The 19,918-nt window shown below is 38.9% G+C and overlaps 1 protein-coding gene across 2 annotated transcripts in view; it reads right to left on the bottom strand.

The window, feature by feature from the left end:
* The window catches only part of luzp1 (leucine zipper protein 1), a 55,725-nt gene extending 38,183 nt beyond the window's left edge, over nucleotides 1-17,542 (bottom strand). For both annotated transcript variants that reach the window (XM_018091590.2, XM_002936593.5), the window contains exon 1: nucleotides 17,127-17,542. The gene's annotated coding sequence lies outside the window, so the exon portion shown is untranslated. The remainder of the gene's footprint in view (nucleotides 1-17,126) is intronic.
* Between the last annotated feature and the right edge of the window lie 2,376 nt (nucleotides 17,543-19,918).

Below are 19,918 nucleotides of genomic sequence, written 5' to 3' on the forward strand. Positions count from 1 at the left end.
AAATGACCGTGACAGACTGTAATCTCAAAGAGTTAGGACACGGGGGGGGGGGGGGGGGGGGGGGGCAAGTTTGCCTGGAGTGTGGAAAAACTGAAATATCTAAGCATATATTAGAAAGCAGTATACAATTACATGCAAAGCATATAAAACACCTAAAGCTATGCAAACACATTATGCAATGGTTTTGCCACATATCAAAAAAAACTTTGATTTTAAAGTTTAACAATAAAAAAGTAATGGCACAAATCATGATGTATAGCTTGAGCAAAAACTAAACTGTTGGGCCATTTTTACATGTCTGTTTTCTGGAAATTCAATTAATCTCAAAGATAAAAACCAGTGGTATAAAAAAAAACGTATTATTTTGGCATATGCACATTCACAAGTAGGAAGGAAAAGAAGGTCTCTACAGGCAGTGAAAACTGTTATCTTTTAAATGTTTGCTCTACACTGGCACATATGTATGTATGTATAACTTTATTTATAAAGCGCTACTTACGTACGCAGCGCTGTACAGTAGACATAGTAGGAAAGGCAATATTTTAAGTGCATGTTAAGGTATATGTCTCATTTTATATGTATATAATACACAACAGCGATGAATATTATGTATATATATCCTTATAAACTGAGCTTAGTGATGTCCCTAGTTATAATCGGTGTTTAGTGATGTAATTCCTGTCACATGACTCACTGAAATAGATAATGTAGCACCTGTTGTAAAATCTTAGGATATAAGAAGTCACCTTGGAGCTCCATGACCTGTATGAAAAGCACTTGGCATTTGGCCTCGTGTTTTTATATGGTCATGAAACTTCTCGGTGACTTATAATACCCATATATTTTACAACAGGGGGCATTTTATTCAATAAATATAGTATATGTAACATAGTTAACTTTTTAGTTATTAAATACCTCTATTGAGGCAAATTATAAAAACAAAAAAAGACAACACACAACTTCACCATGTCTAAAAGTTTTTGACATTTTTAAGCCTAACAAATATAACGGAGAAACTAAACACACAAGAGAAATATGCAATGCTGAATAAAAATGCCTGTCTATTTTCCAGCTCTCAGGGATGAAGATGAAATGAAAACATTTCCTTTCCCCCAGACCAAAATAGAACAATTTATCAAAATCAAAACATTCTGGGGATATTTGAGTGCAGGCATATGAAGTCCAGACAACTTTATATTTAGATTTTTTTTTTTTTTGCTTAGTTAAGAAGATTAGAAGGAAAAAACCTTGCCAAATATGTCCTAATATAACAAATATATACAATACGTATTTTATATTCTAAATAAAAACATTACCATTTTTTTTTTCAATTCTTATTTTTCCAGTAATTACTCTTGCTCAGAGCAGATTCCTAATGATGTTTGCAGACTATAATCTGCCCTTTACCTCTTCCACTGTACTTGCACCTTTAGGGATTCTCTCAGTCTGCATTTTGTAAGCACAGCGTCATCCTGAGTTCAGCCACACAGGGCAGAGGTCAGTCTGAAAAACCGGAAAGCATGAATTTTCAGGCAAATCTCCTCTCCTCCCGTGTAACTACGCTCAGGCCGATGCTATGCCTCTCAGTGCAGCTAGACACAGAAGTGTATAGGAGCGGATCCGCTTCTCTCCGACTGCTTACAAAATGCAGGCAAAGAGAAGGGGCCGCTATGCTTAATGTGCCCTTGCCCTTACTAGAATGGCTGTAGCCCCAAATCTGTGCACATTACAGTTTGTACTGGCCACTGCAAAACGTTCCAGTGCAGTACTTTACAACATAATTTACGAGTATCAGGTACAAAAAAGATGGCATCTAAAAATTCCATATATGGCTAGCAAAACAGTACTATTTACTACTTGCATCTACTGTGAAAGGGCAGAAAAGAGAACTGAAGAACTTTATGAGGGATTGTTAACCTATGGGCTGGGATTCAAATATGGGTCTTCATGATCTCCAAACCTTTTAAAACAAGGCATTCAAGTGGATTTTAACAAAGTTTTATTTGCAAACTTATTCTGCAACAAAATTTGGGTGCTTAACTACAGAAATGTTGAGAACCAGATAAACATATCATCCCCTGCCTCCCATAAATCCATGGATACAAGCTTACATTTTAATTCAAGTGATTTAGGTGATGAAAGTAACAGCACAATTATTTGTGGAAGCAATTTACATTGTTGCAATGCTTATTCTCTGGCATCCTTTTAACAGGGCACCACAGGAAACAAAATGAGCAGACAAGCCTAGTTTTTTGTCTGTTTGTGAAGACAAGACAAGATGAGGCAGGATTAGCAAAGCAGGAATTGTCACTTTTTTTCTTTTAATACAATATTCTTTACCCCACCCAGATCTCACAATGTAATACAAAGCTCTCACAAGGTGAACATTTTTATCCAGCTGAGATCATCTCTTTAGGATAACAAACATAACACCTCATTCAGAAGAGTTTCAAGACTGAAGGCATATTTGAGGTTCTTAATGAAAATGGAGAAGCCACTGATTTCACATCTCCTGTTCAAGGAAACAGTTTCTCTTCTGCCCAAGCATATGCAATATCATCATTTTAAACTTTGTTATTTATTAGGTTATTTGACTTCTTTAACTAGAGCTCCAAAAGCCACTTAAGCAATTTGGATGACCTGCTGGCTAGAGTATCACAAATGCACCCAGACATTCCTCTCAATGAAATGGTTTCTTCCTCCTCTGCAAGACATTCTTGTTACCCTTCCATTTTACAGGGTCAAGACACTTTTGTTCAACATACACCAAACAAAAGCTTCCAAATACTACTAATAGATAAACATATCACTGGGACATGCAGCTGCATCTCTGACATTTCTAGCCAGAAGCCTAGCTTGAGGCTTCTTACAGTAACCTGAAGCTGCACACTCTTTTGTTGAGAGAAACTGAATATTAAGAACAACATTTAGGAAAGCACCCAACACCTTCTAAACAAATTCTTAACTAATCCCCAACCAAGCTGAAAATGCAGTTAACCAGTTTAGACTTCATATATAAATGTGTTCATCAGATTTAGCATCTTTAGATTACACACCCCATGTTTTTTTCAGTATGCATGCATGCATGCAATTATATTTATTGGAGTTAAAAAAAAAAAAAAAAACAACAAAACAGTCCTTTGACTTTTGTTGAACCAAAACTCCCAGCAGCTGGTGAAAAGCAAAGAAATGCTGGGAACTGTACTTTAACTTAGGACTGCACAATACAGTTTAATTTCAATTTTTTAAGCTTCACAATTGCTGAACTCTGAAATATCCCAACTGAAGACTTTGAGCAAATGAATACTACAGTAAAGATTGCAGACATGTCATCCTTCTTTCCCTATTAATAATAAATCATGCAACAGAACTATTTTTAGAGCAGGGAAAGAAAAGTTGCTGTTAGAAGGCCAGTGGGGAAACTGAATACTATAACCTATACACAGGCAACCCAGGCTGTTTAGTAAACATGGCCATTAATACCTTGTGAAATGATCTGGCATAACAATGAAAGATTAGCTGCAAAGAAAGTCTGATATCAGAGAAGCACAGAGAGCACCTGCATACATACATAGTTTGTGAATCACAGCATAAGGAGGACCAAAAACTTAACATTCTTTTGCTTACTCATGTATAATATTTGATATACTGCAAGTGTGTCCCCCTTGGAAGGCCACATCACCTGTTACTTAGACCTTTACCAAAAGAACCTTTAGGTTAGTTGTATTTCCCACATTACACTCCCATGCATTTAAATATCATAGTGATAGCACTGGGTTGGATCACGATGGTCAAATGGCTGTGCTTTACATCTTAAGGGATCTGTGATTCCCAGCATCAGCAATCAAATTATAATTAAAAGCATTTTTTTAGTCATTGAGAACATGTATTATCCAAATCTACATACTCCCATCACCTTTTTTTAAATGTTAAGACTTAACAATGTTCACACTGAAATTTTCCATGGGGTAAAATCAACTATCACACCTTTAGGAGGGTAATGTCTATAGCTTGTCTGCTCTTGTCCCCGCTGAATACAATTCAACTACATTTCAATGCTAAACATTAGCAGAGCTGAAATAATTCCTTTTGCATGGCTCGATTAACACCTATTCTTTTTTGTTTAAAAACTTTTCCTTTAAGTCTTTGTTGCATGACAATCTTTAAAAATTGTTCAGTCTCTGCATCTGAGCAAACATGCACATGTGTAAGTCACGCAAAGGACAGTCAACGGCATTGGAAAAATACAACATTCCTCTTACGGCTCTTCACAGTAATACATTGGACTGGGAGCTGTCATGTACCTTGCCTTGTCTAAACCACTCCTCATATGACGACAAATGCAAAAGCAGTTTCTTGCTTACCACACATATTCCTGGTGTTACCATGTATGGCTATTATAGCTGCAAACACCTGAACAAAATTCCAGGAAGTCGCTTCTGCTGAGGCACTGCACTATGAAAGCCTTGCTCTATCTTGGCACAGGGAACCACATACTACATCCCTGAATAGGACTAATAGGCTTATACATTCCTAACACTCTTTAAAAAGGGATATATTTTCCCATGGGGTGCCTTGACACTTGACTCTGTGAAGGTACAGAAGTTTATGCAATGCACTCCTGACATCAGGGAGTGTCGAGGTGCAGCTGGCGTGCAAAACGGACATGGGGGGGGCTTGAGGCAGCACTATTTGGGACGTGTAAAGCAGTTATTTCAAGTGAATCTAACACTTAACAGGGATTTTCTAGTATGCCTGCAGAAAGAAAGAACAGCATTCTTGTCACTAGAACAAATACGATGGTCATAGTAAAAATCCCACAGTGATAGTTTTCTGGACTCAAAATTAATAAAAATGGGTCTGCTATATAAAGACATTAGGCAGAATGCCTCAGAGGTAAACAATATAGTACCCCTAATATGTATATAAGAACGTACAGAGTACACAGTAATAGATTTCTTCACAGGGTGAATTATTGATAACAGGGTATATCCCTTTAATGTGTTAATGTTCTCAGTGCCTACTCATGGCATCTGGCTTCCAAAACCCAGTATATTGCAGAGATGCCGATTGCATAAAGATGATGGAAAATCCAGTTTTTCTCCTGATGTTTATAGGAAAGCTACAATTAGGGGCTTATTTATTATAGTTTGTAAGTTAACATCACCAGTGATGTTGCCCATAGCAACCAATCAGATCTTTGTTTTGTTTTCTAACTTGTAGGTTACCAGTCAAATCTAATTGCATTGGTTGCTAATGGCAACATCACCAGCGATGTTGGCTTACACACTATAATAAAATATACCCCTTAGGGCTCTGGCACACGGGGAGATTAGTCGCCCGCAACAAATCTCCCTGTTCGCGGGCGACTTATCTCCCCGAAATGCCATCCCACCGCCCACCCGCCTTGACAGGAAACTTCAGCTATTTCTCTGAAATCACGCCGCCGCGTATGCCATGCCAGTGGGATGGTATTTCTGTGAGATTAGTCGCCCGCGAACAGGGAGATTTGTCGCGGGCGACTAATCTCCCCGTGTGCCAGAGCCCTTATTGTAAACGGTTATCAACAAAGCTCTCCAAACACTGATATTTCAGGCACAGGGTCTCTCCTGTTTTGTTTCACAGGAGACATGAACAAACAAGTTACATCTCTCATTCCATAGTCTTCTAAAGCTTCTACGAAGAGTTTAATATAAAATTAAATTATTCTAGTCAAGAAATTACTTTGCTTTGTTGTAATAAAATGCCACCATTCTGGTTTCTTCCCATAACCCCACCCCCCATACCTCTACCTCAAAATCTTATTACAAGAGATATTGAGGGGGCAAGGGCTGTTGTCTTTGGTGGCTTGATTTGTTAAAGGTGACGCACAACGGAAGAAAAGAGCACTATGTAAAACTAAACTTAGTGACTTAGTGAGACATACAGTGGCTTGCAAAAGTATTCGGCCCCCTTGAACTTTTCCACATTTTGTCACATTACAGCCACAAACATGAATCAGTTTTATTGGAATTCCACGTGAAAGACCAATACAAAGTGGTGTACACATGAGAAGTGGAACGAAAATAATACATGATTCCAAACATTTTTTACAAATAGATAATTGCAAAGTGGGGTGTGCGTAATTATTCAGCCCCCTTTGGTCTGAGTGCAGTCAGTTACCCATAGACATTGCCTGATGAGTGCTAATGACTAAATAGAGTGCCCCTGTGTGTAATCTAATGTCAGTACAAATACAGCTGCTCTGTGACGGCCTCAGAGGTTGTCTAAGAGAATATTGGGAGCGACAACACCATAAAGTCCAAAGAACACACCAGACAGGTCAGGGATAAAGTTATTGAGAAATTTAAAGCAGGCTTAGGCTACAAAAAGATTTCCAAAGCCTTGAACATCCCACGGAGCACTGTTCAAGCGATCATTCAGAAATGGAAGGAGTATGGCACAACTGTAAACCTACCAAGACAAGGTCGTCCACCTAAACTCACAGGCCGAACAAGGAGAGCTCTGATCATAAATGCAGCCAAGAGGCCCATGGTGACTCTGGATGAGCTGCAGAGATCTACAGCTCAGGTGGGGGAATCTGTCCATAGGACAACTATTAGTCGTGCACTGCACAAAGTTGGCCTTTATGGAACAGAAAACCATAAGAAGTCCTGTTTGCAGTTTGCCACAAGCCATGTGGGGGACACAGCAAACATGTGGAAGAAGGTGCTCTGGTCAGATGAGACCAAAATGGAACTTTTTGGCCAAAATGCAAAACGCTATGTGTGGCGGAAAACTAACACTGCACATCACTCTGAACACACCATCCCCAATGTCACATATGGTGGTGGCAGCATCATGCTCTGGGGGGCTTCTCTTCAGCAGGTACAGGGAAGCTGGCCAGAGTTGATGGGAAGATGGATGGAGCCAAATACAGGGCAATCTTGGAAGAAAACCTATTGGAGTCTGCAAAAGACTTGAGACTGGGGCGGAGGTTCACCTTCCAGCAGGACAACGACATAAACATAAAGCCAGGGCAACAATGGAATGGTTTAAAACAAAACATATCCATGTGTTAGAATGGCCCAGTCAAAGTCCAGATCTAAATCCAATCGAGAATCTGTGGCAAGATCTGAAAACTGCTGTTCCCAAACGCTGTCCATCTAATCTGACTGAGCTGGAGCTGTTTTGCAAAGAAGAATGGGCAAGGATTTCAGTCTCTAGATGTGCAAAGCTGGTAGAGACATACCCTAAAAGCCTGGCAGCTGGAATTGCAGCAAAAGGTGGTTCTACAAAGTATTGACTCAGGGCTGAATAATTACGCACACCCCACTTTGCAGTTATTTATTTGTAAAAAATGTTTGGAATCATGTATGATTTTCGTTCCACTTCTCACGTGTACACCACTTTGTATTAGTCTTTCACGTGGAATTCCAATAAAATTGATTCATGTTTGTGGCTGTAATGTGACAAAATGTGGAAAAGTTCAAGGGGGCCGAATACTTTTGCAAGCCACTGTAAATGCGAAAAAGCTTAAAGGACATGTCAAAAGGCCGATGGTCGCACGAAACATCGTCAGATCGCCACGTGTATGGCCAGCTTTAAAAGGAGAGCTCTATGGGATACGGTACAGGTATAGGATCTGTTATCTGGAAACCTTTTATCCCATAGGAATTATTTGATTAAAATGGAGACTATTTTAAAAAAACTGATTTCCTTTTTCTCTGTAATGATAAAACCATACCTTGTAAAAGAATTAATCCTTATTGGTGGCAAACATACTGGGTTTATTTAATAATTAAATTATTTTTGAATAGTATGGAGATTCAAATTACAGAAAGATCCCTTATCCAGAAATTACCACATCCAGAGCATTCTGGATAACAGGTCCCATACCTGTAGAATCATCAAATGTTACTCTCCAATAGGTTTGAGGTAAAGTAAATGCACACCTTTAAGACTGTTCTTTACTGACACAGTTCATCATTCACATCAGAGACAGACACACACAGACACACACATACAAAGTTTATTAGAAGCATGGCTAGCCACTCAGTCTTGTAACGCCCACCTACGGGTGGGCGATATCAGGAGAATCCAGGCTAATTCAATCTGGGGCCAAACGATCAAATTATAACGGGTATAGGAAAAGTCGGTCCGGGGACCACATCAGTGAGCCGATGCGGTCCCCGATCAGACTAGATTTTTTAACCTGCCCAATCGAGATCTGCCCGATTTCAGGCTAGATATCGGTCAGACAGGCCTGTCGGTAGTGCCCATTCACGGGCAGAATCGGTCTGTGTATGGGGACCTTAACAAAAAATTCATTCAAAAATTACACCGCGATGTGTGGTGAATTTTGTCAGGTCTAAACCAATTCTCCGTTATGGAATAGAAAATCCTACATTGTGTGTTTTTTTTTTTCTGTGATAATATAACTATATGCATAATACTGTTACAATGTATGGATCATCCTGCACAACAGGTTGCAAAGTGCAAAAGTCAGGCACAAACCACCATGATATTTATAATTTGTGGCCTGCAACAAGTCTCTGTGGTCCAAAACAGTGTGAAGAGTCTTGTGTCCGCCCCATGAATACACAGCTCTACACTTTTAGAAGCACAGTATTTATGAGGGTGAGCAGGGAAGCCACGTGGGTATCCTACCTGCCTATCTTATAACTTGGATGTCATTCAAAATAGAGTGCACCAGCAGGTGCTGGCTGAAGCAAAGCCCTGTACTTTCAGCCTGCTCTATAGTGGATGGGAACAACAAGGCTGCCTCTACAACTCGCATCACATTTAAATCCACCACAAAATGCAGAGTGCAGCCTAATCCTGGACTCAAGTGCCTTTTTAACGAGCATTAAAGGTGCAAGAATTACACTTAGGTCCAGGGTGTTAAGATACTGGTGTTTATTTACTAGTATCTTGTGAAATATGATGCTTGCACACCACAATTTGAAAGAACCACGGTTTACAGCAATAACACATTTGAAGGACCAGTAATACCATAACTTGATTCTTTTTTCATTTATACTTTGTATTTGTTGATACAGAACTTACAAAGACTATTTACAACTATTGTCCTATTTTATATGAAAGAGGTTTTCATTCTATAGACTTGTATAGAGCCAAGAATGGCATTCAACCCCTGTTTACATTCCTCTTTATGAAATGAACCCATTTGCTGCTTAGCAGACATATACATTTTTGCCCTATTCAACAAAAATTGCTGCCACCATGGCTACTCCACAGCTGATTTATATCAACGGTAGTAGCATTTCTGAAGTCCCCATGTAATTTTTCTAAGTGTAACGTGCAAGAACATTACATTTAAATGATTCAAAAACTTGTTTCTGGGGGATACTGTTCCTTTGAGTTTTAGGGCTATGGTTCAAGGAAAACAGCAGTAGACGATACACCGCCCCCAGCCCCTCATCGATCCAACTAGTAATGAAAGAAAAGCGCCATACTGAACTCACACGGAGCGGTGACAGGTGGACCTCGGTATGAAAACATTTGTTTGAGCATTTTAGTACCAAAGTTCACATCTAAGATGTTTCCCTTACCTAAAAGAAAGAGCCAAAATAACTCCCCCAAAGTGTGCAATGCTGATACACAATTACCTTTAAAGTCAAGGTGCAAAGTTTGCTACAAGTCAGGTTGCTATTGGTGACTAATCCATAGGTTACATTAAGTCACTGTCTGTTTGAAAGCATATCTGATTATTTGCTATGGGTGACTAGCCCAGGACAAACTTTGTGCCTATTGTCAAATTCCCCCAAAGTAATTTTTGCTACAAAAATACTCCAGTGTGTGGATTGATTATTATTTAAAACTGTTAAAGGTATTTTCCTAATCTAAAACAATGTCATATATTGTTGGATTGGTTATACAGTAAAACAGAAGAACTGGTCAAGGGTTTAAAGCCTTCTGCAAGGCACATTTTTCACCTCTTGTCAAGCGGCCAAGTCCCTCTGTTGGCTATTTGTATATATGTTTCCTGCAGAAGTTAAATTAATTATTGATGTTCACGAACTTTAAAGTTACTGATATATAAAGTGTTATAAAAGCCATGAACATAAAATATGAATACATCTTTAGATATGTATAGTATATGCGCTTGTGCTGTGGTAAGATCAAATAATTTATTACAATACATCTACGACTCTTTTAGGGCAGAGGTTCCATATATAATATTTAATTAAAGTTCTTAAAGTAGGAATGTACTGTATAGCCTCTGGTACCAGTTAAGTTATAAAATGAGAACAATGCAGCTAGAGATTGTACAAACAGCTTGCATGGGCCTTGTCTGGTTCAAAAATGTAAAACTGTTTGAAGGTACTGCCTGAATTTTTAGTTGACACTAAACATAACGCAGATGACATCCTTTCAACTTCAAAAACACAAGACATTCCACTGAGTCAACTCAAAAAAACAAAACAAAAAAAACAAACAGCATCTGCCTTAAGGTAAAGTTTCACTACTTTTCGAACCACAGGAATCTTATCTGTGGTTTTTCCATGGCAAGTACTGCTTAGAAAACAAGCAGGTAATTACAGACGGATCATTCTCCTTGTAGGTCATTTTTTTTTTCATACAGCAAATTCCACTAAATATATCTTCATCAGCAAAACTACTGGAAACACCTAACCCAATGAGCTGCTCTACTTCCTATGCTAGATCCCCTTTTCCTGCCTACTATAATTGTAAGATGTCTATGATGGTTTTGACTTCCTTCTTGGACCATTCTTAAATTTTTTGGTTTTTGTACGTATGCACCGAGGGCCAGGATGATTTTATTTACACAACTCTAATATCACAGACATTCTTCAGTCTGTTAAGGAAGGGGTGGGCAACTTGAGGCTGTCTGGGCATCTTAGGAACTGTATCTCCCACTTCCTTTAAACAGCAACAAAGTCTTAGGCCAGTGGCACACACAGTGGGACACTAGATACACCAGCAGAAAAAAGGCCAATCTCTTACTGTCCACCTCATCTTATGTGTATGGAATGAAAGGCGCAGCATCAACCCATCAGCATGCACATAGGGCAAATTTAAGCACAGATACATTAAAATGTATTTTCTCACTGAATTCCATCCCTTATGCAAACTAACAGTCAGAAAAAAATGATGTGTGTGCGGAGATCAGGACGAAAAAAAACCTCAAAAGCACACGTTTTTGGGCTGACCTCCACTCTATGTAGCTGCTAGTTTGTGACTGTCAGCACTGCACCATGGAGCTGCAGATGAGAGTGGATCTGCTTCTCATTGCCCGCCTACAAAGCAGGCTTAAAGCAGCAGACCCTATGCCATGGGTGACTGCCATCTACCCACCTTTGTATTAAATGAATACCCATCACAAATTTTGAACTGCTCACACCCAATGCCACATTTCATTGTAAATATGCTTAAAAAACATCCCAAAAGTCAACAATATAATTTTTTTCCTAATAAAAGAAAGGCACATTCTAAATAACTTTGAAGTATACATTCTTTACAAACTTGAAATGGTTATTGTGTTATTTGCATATATAATTGCTATTAAAAGCAGTGTCTGTCTGTTTTCGATTCTCTGCCCTGGTGGCTCTGGCATTCGAAACAATGTAACACAAGGCAGCAGATTTTACAGACCTGCCTTGCTGGAGGAGACCAACCTTTGCAACATTGTTTAAAAAGTAACAACCAGGGGTTCAGCAAATGCTGCTTTCTATAGCAGTATCATTTACAAATAAGTTTTAATTTTTTTTACAAATTCATATAGGAATAAGTTGCTTAGAATTAAGTTTTCTTTTATCTGGCAAAAAAGTATTTCTAAAGGTTGACATGTCCTTTAAGGGAAAAACAATATAGTGATTTAGAATTAGTGAATTAGAGAGTTTTTCAGCACTAAAACATTTAAGTGCACATTTATGGCCAAAATGCAGCAGCACGCACAGTGACAAGTGATTGTTATTGAAGTCACCGGCAAATAGCATAAATGGCAGCAGAAGTTTTTGATGAGCCATTTGACTTAAGAAACAGTTCAATTTATACAAATGTAACAGTGCAATAATCCCAGTTCCCACACACTGCATCGCATAGTTATCAAAAATTATGCTTTTTACTTTTAAGACATGTTTAAGTGGAGTATGAACAAGGTTAACTGATGCCATAATCAAATGGTCATACCACAGAATTCTCAAACGTGTAAGCTAAAGGGGAAATTATTATACAATGGTACAATTTTGCATTAAAGCGGTGACCCATGGCAACCAATAGTAAACAGCTTTAAAAGAAGTTCAGTAAGATTTATGAAAGCCATAATGCGATTTGTTGCTATTGGCTACTGCACTGGAGCGCATACTCATTGTTTTCCTGTACTGTCAATATATTTGGGAACATATATTTCAATAGTGATTTTTAAATGGGTAGTGGGGGAAGTGAGAGTTACAAATTTTGCACATGGAACTCATTTGTATAAACCTGGCCCTCTGCCTCTGGTTAAGGGACATGCAATTCTCCTACCACTAAACGATTTTTTTTTCTCCCTCATCAACAATAAATAGAAGAGCACATTCCCAACATTTCTGTAACATTGTAACATTATAGATCACTCTGCAGCTGGGTGGCAACACATTAAGCATACAAGGCCCATATTATATATAAAAAAAATATATATATATATATATATATATATACACACACACACACACACACACACACACACACACACACACACACACACACATACAAAATCAAAATATAGATGCACACCAGGTATTTTTAGTAAAAAAAAAAAAAAAACCAACAACTTTGAATTAGCATCATTAAAAAGAAAACAGGCCGTCGTTTCAGTCCCCATCTCGGACCTTTCGACCTTTCAGTTAAAACACACTTTTCAGTTAAAACCAATAAATATATACATATTTAAAAGCAAAGACTCACCAATCATTGTGCAACATCCACCTGTGCACAATGATTGGTGAGTCTTTCTTTTAAATATGTATATATTTATTGCTTTAACTGAAAAGTGCGTCTTGAGAAAGGTCCGAGATAGGGACCAAAACGTCGGCCTGTTTTCTAAATTATTATATATATATATATATATATATATATATATATATATATATATATATATATATATATACACACACACTGACCAAATTGGGCCAACGATCGTTCAGCCCAATTTGGCCTTGCATGTGGGTAACCAGTTTGGGGGGTGGGTACCCAGTTTTGGGCCCAGATTTGACAAGCTTGCCAAAGGAGCAGATAGGGAAATGTATGGTCAGCCAAATAAAAGACCATATCAGTGGCAGTTTCAAGGAGCAAAACTATTCACATAGGATAGGGACAGGAGGTTGTATGCAGGGCTGAAACTAATTAGGCAGAAGAGGCACAACTGTGGGGAGGGCACTTACCTCTTCTGCCTACCAGGCTCTCATCAACCTTCACCGCATGCACAACACACACACCCAGTGGCCATGCTTACGCAAACCTCAGTCTCATTTGCGAGTTTTTATTCAAAATGTCCATTTCACAGTGATTTGGACAAAGTATGAGCTGCGTAAACTTTATAAATGGCCCCCTGTTTCTTAACTTTGGGTCTCCAAATGTTGCAGTATCGTCCCACAGAATTAAGGTTCATAGTATTCTGATGTTGTAACATCTATGAAGCCAGAGTTAAAGGGGCAGAATACCTGTTGTTCAAGATGAGTTCAATGAATAGGAACTGTGCCGAATAGACTTTTGGTCTATTGTTTTATTTAAAGAGAATCTATGGGGTTTCTTTCCTTCAGGGAAATTTAAACTACTCCATGTTTGATCCATGCTAGGCAGTTAATTAGATTACCAGTGCACAAAAAATTTCCATGCTTAATGGACTCCTAACAAAACTGTCACAACAAAGGGTGAAGAGATTGGGTGGTAAAGTGATAATCTAATTATCTACCTCACAAGAACCTAACATTCCATGTTTATCTCATGAAATAGCAAAAAACACATTTTTTTGTAATAAAAACAACAGGAAAAATGTATGTTCAGCACAAGCCCTTTTTATATAACATATGTTGAACAAGGGGTATACTGCCCTTTTCTAATCATCAGCTGGTCAGAGGTTCAAAACTGACTTTCTACCAAAGCCCAGCTGTTTATGTATTTTGATCCAACTGATTGCATTAGGCCTACAAATGGAAACACAGAGACATTATGGATGTACAGATCACACAAGAAAGTCTGCCTATTAATATGTGGACAAATTAAGGGACTCGTAACACTATAAATTCCAAAATTATTTCCTGTGGTTTATTCCGCACAGTACATTGCACTCTATGCCAATATAATATTTTTTCTGCAACATTATTGGGAAGATGCTGCATTTGCAACAGGCCAGTACATGCACAGCTGTATTTAATATACTATAGTGAATTCAACTTTAGAATACTGTAGCAAACAATCAATAGGTAGCTTTCATAATCTAGTTCAGTTAGAATAAAGACATTCAATATCTGATTGATTGGACTGATTACTACTACAGGTACCTGGCCGAAAAAGATGGCACTTGGTACCAATTGCAAAGCTGCATCATTCTTTGTATATCACCCACAGAAAAAAAGGAAGAATACTTCAACTTCTACTTGGGACCTTTCCCACCTTGCCAAAATGCATGGTTCATTTACTCAGAAAGGATACCTACCATTTAGAGGATAGGTACCTGTCAACTAAATTGAAGACAAGAGCTTATCCTGACATGTCCCTAGCTATCAAACATTTGCAAGCTAATTAGTGCATTTGTCATATAGGCGTAGGCCTCTTCTGCAATGTTTCCTGGTTTGTCATCTACTATAAAGTATGACAAATGAATTGAAACACTCACTTTGTTACACACTAGGGATGTAGCATTAAAACATATACCCAAAGAAGGTCTCTATGCATTTCAATTAAACTTTGCATACTACAAAGAATTATTTAACTGTGTATGTAAATTACAAAAGGAATATGCACTATATAAACAGAAATAAATTCAATAATAGACTCTTGACTGTAGGCCTAAAGATTTTCCTAGCAAACTGTCTAAACTGCCACTCAGAGCTTGAGGGCTAACCTATTATTATTAAATGATTAATAAAAATACATTTCAAACCCTAGCATTCCTTATGTATAACATCTAACACAAGCCACAGCAACATTGGATGAGACTCGATTCTTATATGGCCGAATTTTCATTGAAATAATATTTGTTTTTGTTAAATGTAAGCCAAAAAGTAATATAAAAATGAGACATCACGCAACTCCAAAGATAAATACATTGATGCAATAAGATGCACCTCATGACACTAGTTCTATTGCTCAGTCAGGGTCATACAATTTTGCCCCATAATATAGCCCACAGCAATTTGCTCTGCAAACTGTAGGTTGGCTAAAGAAAAAAATTCTCTGACTAGCTGCTGTGATGTACTGCACTAGGGCAAATTTGCTTCATCCATAAGAATATCGCAGTGATCGGATATCTTCATTCAAATTATGGGAATTTTATGTATTTTGTCATTTGTAAATGTCCCCTTGCTCTTGCTGCTTTAACTAGAGATTTGATGCAGAACAGCCTAAACTGTCCCCTAAAGAAGAGATATATTGAGGACAAAAGGGGAATTTCCTTTTCAGATATTCAAAATTCTTCAAAAACAATTATGCACATCTGTTTTGTGCTTACGCCAGCATTCCTTTGGATGTGCATTCCATCAGTGCATTGTTGGCCACTGAAGTTCACCTAGAACTTAAAATAGATGGGATTAGCATATCACCATCTTCTCAAAAATCTGCCCAGTGAGTAAAACCATATAAATATCTACACAGACTCGCGCAGCCACATAAGAGCTTAGAGTACAAATAAACACATTTCAAATCTGAAATGAAAAGACCACCCTGAATAACACTGGTCTTTTGTACTGAAGCAAAGGCTTCGGCAATAATTAAAATATTTTCTCCTCCAAATTTATATACATTTTCTTTTACTGCAAATCAGCCACTTTTATAGTCAAGATAAGCCAAATTGCTTATCTTTTTCTTTGCAATGTACTCTGGGCCATGTACTACCCTCTATGCAACTGAAATATACATCAGATTATACATCAGTTTTCTTAAGATATTCATCAGAGTTCAGGGCATTAGTCCATAACAACCAATCAGACATCAGCTTTCAATCACCTAACCAATCATAGGTAATCACTGATTTGTTGCTGTACTGGTGCATTTGTGCGGCAGTAAATAAGCCCCATGTGTTTTAATAAGGACTGAATGCAGCAAAGTAGTTGGATTGTTTTTATTTTTTACCGACTACTACAAATGTATTGAGTGTATGACAAGGTGCAGCTGCTCATCTTGATCCATCCATCTTCCTAATCGACCTTTTAATGTCCTCCAATAAAACATGCAATAAAAGCTGATCTCTATTGGACACAACATGGTAGAATCCCATACAATTAGAGGGTACAGCTTTTTGCACTTCCAAAAATAAATGACACAAGGAGTCCCTCATTAATGTTTGACAATTAGGCATGTTTTTCCCCCCTATTCAACAGCCAAAGGTGGAAGACCTTTCTAAGGTTCTGGGGCTTGTAGTGCAGCTGAGGAGTTAATTGCTGGAGCAGGGATGGCTTCCTTGAAAAACCTTCATTCAGATGCCTTAAATTCCTCCATATGCAATGAGGTCTCCCTGCAGATTCCTAGCAGAACCAGCGGCCACCTGATCCCCCCCTCACTGCAGAGGAGGTTACTGCAGTCATTTTCCCCTCTCTAACCTCTGCCTGGGTTCAACCCCACAGCAAGGTCTCCTCACACATCCAGGAAACCTACTGACACCCCTTCCTCTCCAGTCCAAAAGGGAAGCAAACAAGTAACATTTCGCTGGGAAAACTAAACAACATTCAGTGCGGCGCCCAGCCATTCTGCACCAAGGACAGGCAAAGAGAAAGCTCGGCAACAGACGGACCTCCAGCAGTTGTTTAACTACAACTCACACCGGCTATCGGGGTGGGCTGGGTGCCGTACATCAATAACAGCTGGAAGGCCAATCCCTCATGCAACTGCAGCAAAACTTTAATAGAGACAGCGGTATCCACATGGAATTGAGGCCAAACAGATGCCGAGGTGGCATTCCTTACCGTGCCATGGGATGATCGGCAGTCCTAGAGCGGAATATGGAGTAGATCAAGTCCCTTAGTAAAGTAGTTTCCTCTCCCCCTTCTCTTTCCTTCCCTGCAGTGCAGGGCTCAGGCACCACATTCCAGGCAGGGGATAGTAACAATGCAAGGTGGGCTTCCCTATAGCAGGACCCACCTCCACTCTGCTGCCGTCAGTCCCATCCCATATAAGGAGAGTCTGGGCTGACTCTTCACTTTTACTCAGGGAAGGCGGGGCCCCAGCGAGCCCCGGGGAAGGGATTGCCAAAGGGAGACCAGGGGGAAAGAGGGAAATAAAAGTCCGGAGGAAATGGGGGAGGCGGGAGAACGAAACGAGAGAACAAGGAGGAGGGGGTGGTGGAAGGAAATATCAAAGAGAAATGATGCGGGTGAGAGAGACACGGTGGGAATGTAAAGAGGGGGAAGGAGGGAATTAAAAGTGTGATTCAGCAGTAAGTGACGTGTGAGTGAGAGGTAGAGGGGGAATGCGGGAGAACAGTAAGGATATAGGAAGGGCGAGAAGCTGGGTGTGGGAGAAGCGATGATGAGGAGGGTGCAGTTCAGAGAAAAATCATTATTCCAAATAGGTGGCAGTTTATTCTTAGGATCGCCCATTGCGTTGCCACTGTCTATTAATGAACTGGGAAACACCATATTGATAAATGTAAGGCAGGTCTGTGAGCGTGAATGGGTTAATTCAGGGGCCCGGAATTAACCTTCTCGGAACATATGAAACCACTCAAGGTGGGGTGAAAACAGGTCCGCGGGCAAATCAAGTCTTTCCAGAAAATGAATTAGGTCCCTAAATTAGCCCCATCTCTGTCTCACTTTACTTTAGGGACTACCTGCAAATTAACCTTTCATATGGGGAGTCCCTAAATTAACTACTCCAGCGGGACAAACCCATGACTACGTCTGTGTCGATACTAATTAACAGCCTGGGCTGCCTGTCACATCTGTTGTCCTTAATGACTCAGTCTGACACATCCCAATGTCTGGTGAAAGCGTTTTGTGGCTGGTGTCCTGCCGAGTGCCTTCACATGTGCGGCCACCAAATGCGCATCCACCAGAAGAACAACAAAAAATAAAAATAGAAGGCTTCTAATATGTGTGTACAGCGTGTAAAGTAAGCCACAGCCACTATGTAGTGTTGTATGGTGGTAGTGGAAATATTCCACTTTACTGCAACTTTTCTCCCACAGACAGGTTAGTATTATGGAAAATATATATTGGGGCCTAATCTAAAAAGGTACATGTCTCTTTCAACTGCCAAATTGCAAAGCTTTACTTGTTAGTGGTTTTAATTGATTTTCAGAAAATTGCCTACAGTGGTGTAACTAGATTTTATTAGGCCCCACATCAAATTTAATTTAAGGCCCCAAAACATTGGTAAGTTGACTCATTCTACTAAGATATATTAAAAATTGTCATTGATTAGGCCGCTACTGGATCCTCTGCAACAGCAGAGCCTGCTTCCTTTGTATTTACAGCCCTGACTGCCTCACTTGCAGGATACTGCATCTTCTTTCTCTGTTTTTTTTTGTTGTTTCTTGAGATAAACAGTGCTAACAGGAAGACTGAAACTACTCCATATTTTGTCCTTGTGATGTAGAGAATCACCAATTCAGATGATGGACTCTGTGACAAGAGGGTGAAGGGAAGGAGTTGTATAATGATAATCTAATTATCTAACTTTCAAGGACCAAACATGAAGTAGCTTCAGTTTCCCTGTTTGTCGTATTTAGCTCCAGAAATAACAAAAACCATAGATTATTCATGATTAAAACATTGGGCAAAAAGTATGTTTGGCACAAGTTCTATTCATTTCAGTCATGTTGAACAGGAAGGGGTTATATTATGGCAATCTAATTATCTACCTCGCAGAGATCAAACATGGAGTTGCTTTAATTTCCGTTTACCCTGTCTAGCCCAAGAAATAGACAGATAACAAAAACCATACATTTTTTGTGATACATACAAAAAGCAAAAAGTATGTTGGGCACAAATTCTATTTATTGCACTCATTTTAAATAAGGGGGTACACTGGTCCTTTAATGCCACATTTGTGAACTCCTCCAACTGCCTGATCATTATGTTTAGTAAAAGTCCCAAAAAGGTAATTGACCCAGACAACTATATATTTTTGGCAACTACATACTATGACAAGTCCAAAAAGAGTAAATATGTCTTTGTACTCCAAACTTCCAAATCACTAAGCTTTGTAGCATTTTTGAATTTAATTTCTGTAAATCACTTTGAGGCTTGCATGAGATAGAGTGTTATCTCCCAGACATTCTTTGATACAGAAATAAATCATAGGTGTAAATGCCAGGGGTCTTTTGAACAATTTGATGCCTAATATGCATAGGATTACCTACCGGTAAGACCCCAAAATGAAAATTGGAAAGCAAATGTTTATTTACTAGCGGCTGCAAATTAGGCACACTAACTGCATTTTAAATGTGGTAAAAGCCCCCAAAATGCAATAGAATCAAAGAAAAAAATGTAAAGTAATTACACTACAGGTATGGAACCTATTATCCAGAATGCTCGGGACCTGGGGTTTTCTGGATAAGGGATTTTTCTGTAATTTGGATCTCCATAACTTAAGTCTGCTAAAAATCATTTAAATACTGAATAAACACAATAGGATTGTTTTGCCTCCAGTAAGGATTAATTATACCTCAGTTGGGATCAAGTACAAGGTTCTGTTTTAATATTACAGAGAAAAAGGAAATACATTTTTAAAAATTAGAATTATTTGCTTATAATGG

The sequence above is a fragment of the Xenopus tropicalis genome, chromosome 2 (genome assembly GCF_000004195.4).
Source record: "Xenopus tropicalis strain Nigerian chromosome 2, UCB_Xtro_10.0, whole genome shotgun sequence".
NCBI lineage: Eukaryota > Metazoa > Chordata > Amphibia > Anura > Pipidae > Xenopus > Xenopus tropicalis.